Consider the following 4892-nt stretch of genomic DNA (forward strand, 5'->3'; position numbering starts at 1 on the left):
TCGGGGTCCTCGTATATATGACTCGGCACCAGAAAAAATTCTTCCACCGCCTGGGAGTCAGACGGGAGAGAAAATACCCATACTTGGGGGTGACCCTGAAGGAGTGAGATTGTTTTCCCCACCCGTTGCTCCTCGGTTCCTGAGGAACAAGAACATAACCTAAAGTATTGTTTACAGGCCTCCCTGAAAACAACAAATCTGTCACATTCCCAGAGAACCTGTCAGGCAAAGCGATCTTGGGCTCCACTAAGGGTTGCCTGGGAGTCATAGTCTTGATGTGTTAGGGTATGTGCACACGTCTTTTTGAGATCTGCGGATTTTTCCGCAGCGGATTTGTGAAAACCGGAGGTAAAAGGCAGTGCATTTTACCTGCGGAATTACTGCAGATTCCCCTGCGGTTTTACACCTGCGGATTCCTATTGTGGAGCAGGTGTAAACAGCTGCGGAATGTAAACCGCTGCGTTTCCGCGCGTTTTTTTCCACAGCATGTGCACTGCGGATTGCGTTTCCCATAGGTTTACATTGTACTGTAAACGCATGGGAAACTGCTGCGGACCCGCAGCTGCGGAAACGCTGCGAATCCGCAGCGTGTGAACATAGCCTTAGGGTGCTACAAAACGACAGTGCGTAAATCTGCCACCTCCAGGCTGCGCTACTGCAGTTGCCCTGTCAGCGCAGTAATAGGATCCATAATGGATCAAAAAACTATTTCGGTCAGCGCTGATGTCACAACTCTTGTCGGGTGTTCCGGGACCAGGGGCTTTTTCCCTTGCCCTAACCCTAGGGGGCACCCTATCTTGCCCTATTGCCCGGGTTACTTCTGAAGGTGCCGGGGCCACGTACTTTGCCTTAGCTCCTGAATCACCCTCAGTCTGTACCCTTCCCCTACCCAGTGAAGAAGGGAATAGTAGTGCACCGCAGTACACCAGCCACACAAAAAAGCAATACTAACAGGGGTAATGGAAAATACCAAACATACAAATATACAGTCACATATAACAGAGGTATGTACAGGGGAATAATGATAGGGTTAAATCAAAATAGGAGAAGAAAGGGAATTATCACACTCACAAAACCAAGCAACTGTCACAGATAAATCCATCAACCGACTAACCACCAACACCTATCCTCCTAGCCATGCAGCATAAGTAGTTCTGATGATGTGCGTTAGTCAGGACCCAGATTATATAGGGGATGGGAGTGGTTAACAATGCACAGCTGAGAGCCTTAGCTCCAAGAGTTTTCAACAGAGCAGATTCACCCCTGCTCAGCTCAAAGAAATTTACACCATTTAATAAGAAGGTGAAGTGCTTCTATTGAGCGCAGTAGAACTCGGACGCTGCGGTCTTCTGGCTTCTCTCTGGCGCAGTAGCCCTGTGACAGCTTGGTGCACTTATATCATGAAGGGAGACACATATTTGTGTGTGTATATATATATATATATATATATATTTGTTTTCTCTCGAGTAAAACATTGGATCACAGATATTTTATTCAGCTTCATATGACCTGCATGCCCATGTAAGATTGCTTACGAGTGTTGATCCTACTGACGGATGCCCTTCTCTTTCCCTGCCCACAACAGCCGCGGGTGGAATCACGATCCACCTGTGGTTGTCAACTCGTGCTTACAGGAAGCGCGTCACTAATCCCACCCATTGGTGACCCCGTCACGTGGTCGGTGCTCATAGCAAGTGAGCATTTCTGCTACACAAAGGCGATCTGATCATCACCTGCGTATAGCAGAGACGATGAAAGTATTGCAGCTTCTAGTCAAATCGCCCCCATTTCGACCCATTCAAAATAAAATAACAAAATAATAAAATATACACATTTGGTATCGCCGCGTTCAGAATCGCCTGATCTATCAATATAAAAAAAAATTAACCCGATTGCTAAATGGTGTAATGACAAAAAAATAAAAATAAAACAAACAAACAACAGAATTACGTTTTCTTGGTCACTACAACACTGCAATAAAATGCAATAACGGGAGATCAAAACATTGTTTCCACAACAAAATTGTATCAATAAAGACGTCAGCTCGGTGCACAAAAAAAAAAAAAAAGCCCTCATCCAGCCCCAGATCACGAAAGATGGAGATGCTACAGGTCTCAAAATTACACTTGTTTAACAAATTTTGGAAAAAAAATTTCACCACTTAAAAATGAACCTATACATGTTTTGGTGTCTGTAAACTCGAAATGACCTGGAGAATGACCATGGCAGGTCAGTTTTAGCATTTAATGAACATGGTAAAAAAAAAAAAAAAAAAAAAAACTGTGGAATTGCACTTTTTTTTGCAATTTCGCCGAATCCTGGAATTTTTTCCCCGCTTTCCAGTACACGATATGTTAAAACCAATGGTGTCTTCCAAAGGCACAACTTGTCCTGCAAAAAAACAAGCCCTCACATGGCCATATTGACCGAAAAATAAAAAAGTTATGACTCTGGGAAGAAGGGGAGCAAAAAAGAAAAAAAAACAAAAATGAAAAATGGCCCGGGAGTATACAAGTTAACAGAAAATAATGTGTATTCCATTTAGGATATTATAATTGGTGTAATGCCACGTGTGCGTTTGTGTTCCAATGTAGAAAATGTTGCCATTTGTATAATATTAACACTCTGGTAGATGTTGCTTATTATGCCTCTCAATAATAAAGGCCAACCTATTTTAGAGAAATAATTCCATATAACGTGACGTCGGACTCATGGCAGTTTATTCTGCTCATAAACAACTTCTAAATCAGATCCATCTGTGCAACACAGCAGTGAATAAAGAAGGAACTGTGCCCAAAGATATGTCAGGACCCCATAGTGAGATAATAATTAGAGCTTTTACCACAGTAGGGGATGTATGTGCAGCAAAAGGAACATAAGTTTAAAAAAAAAAAATTAGATTTATAGCACATATTCACATGCCACATAAAATGTTACCTGCTAGAGGTATGAAATACTTGGGAAAATAAAACCACACAGTAAAGCATGCTGTCTTATTGGAAGCATACAATGCAAATAATTGCATACAAAAGAGTGGATAGCAGCAATAAAGTAACAAATGTCATCCACTCACTTTGGATTCTGCTTGGAAATTAACCCCTTAACGACCGCCGATACGTGTTAACGGCGGCAGTTAAGGGTACTTATTCCTCAGCACTGCTTTTTAATGGCAGTGAGAAATAAATGTATAGCGCCCCCCCCCCCCCCCAGCATTGGAAAGTCTCTGGAGTCTCGGCTACTGGGAGTAGCGGAGACCTCGGAGAACATGATTTGGGTCGGTTTTTACCGTCCCCAGTGTTGCGATCACCATTATTCACCAAACAATGGCGAGCGCAAATGTGGTATAAAGTGGATCCGTCATGTTTCCAAGTTTCCCCACCTACACAAACAATGATTAACAGCTTTTCCTGGATGACACTGTGTGCAGTCAGAGTTGTCAATCATTGTGTGTGGGCAGGAGAAGCAGGACTCGCAGGCTCGCTTTATAAATCCTTCAAACATTTAAACAGCTTGTTGAATGAAAATATTGAATCAGAGGACAGAAAGCTATACATCTACATAGCTCAGCATCTCCTGCTCTAGCCGCTTCTGCCATAGGTTTCTACAAGCCCCATTCTAAGGCTATGCTCACATATTTTCTATCTAAGTGCTGCTTGTGGAATATACTCAGACCAATGTTATTCAAATGGGTGTGTTCAGATAGCCTTTTGTTTCATGAAAAAAAAATTGCAGCATGCAGTCGCCTACATAGAAGTGAATAGGCGACTCATCCAAAATATGAATCATGCAAAGATTACAAAATCTTATCCAATGTGGATCTGTATAGCATCCGATTTTTATGGATAAATTGCCCGTATTAAAATAGGAAACTGTTTTTAGTTTTGTTAATTTGTTCACTGCTGATGTAAAAAAATAGATGACAATGAAGATAAAAAAAGAATCATCTGTTTTACTGGATGAGCAGACTTCCCATAAAGAATACGACAGTCGATTACATTTCTGCAACAAACCTGCCTCATGTGAATATATCCTTTTAGTGTCTAGGAAGTATGGGTCCAAAAAAAAGGCAATATGTAGAGAATTCAGTTGCAGTAAAAAGCAAATATATGGTTAGTGTTTCAAGCGGATATGGAGGCTAGTTTGTTTTTTTATACAGAGGTGTTTCTATGGGAATATGCATTAGTCAGCAAGATAGAAGCCCTTTTTTTTCAGTGAGTAACCTTTCCTGTTGGATTCAGACCAGAAAAAATAGAGCAGTTTCACTGCGCAATAAAAAAAGAAAATTCAGAGAGAAGCTTAAACTTTTAGCCATGAAACATCTACTATATGTATGAGGTTAAACACGCATTGAATCTTTATAATCACCTAAGCATGACCAGTAGCTTGCAAGCTGGATTGGTGCACTACACAAACAGGCGCCATTTCTCCTGTCCACAGTATGGTGGCACTTTTTGAAAATGGGATGTGATCGCATGAAGTGTTTCCGTTTTTTAGGGTTATGAACATAACACAACCATACCTCGGCAAACGCCCCTGACAAGTCTACCCCTATAATATGATGAATTGTCAGACTAAGGCCACATTCACACATTCAATATTTGGTCAGTATTTTACATCATAGTTTTTAAGCCAAAACCAGGAGTGGATGAAAATACCGAACGTGTGAATGTGGCCTAACACTTTAGGGGCACCTCTTTAAGGACAGACCATCGAGCAAGAACTGTAGTTTTCAGGGCAGGCCCCAAGTACCTGTACCAGGATGATCAGTAGGGTGAACCAGCCATGTTGTCACTTATCCTATATTATATGTCATGAAGATACGCTCCAGAAAGACCCTTTAATTTATAATAATCTTAGCATTTCATTCTCTACTTTCTAATGAGATAAACACA

This window comes from Ranitomeya variabilis, chromosome 5 (assembly GCF_051348905.1).
Source record: "Ranitomeya variabilis isolate aRanVar5 chromosome 5, aRanVar5.hap1, whole genome shotgun sequence".
NCBI classification, from domain to species: Eukaryota; Metazoa; Chordata; class Amphibia; order Anura; family Dendrobatidae; genus Ranitomeya; species Ranitomeya variabilis.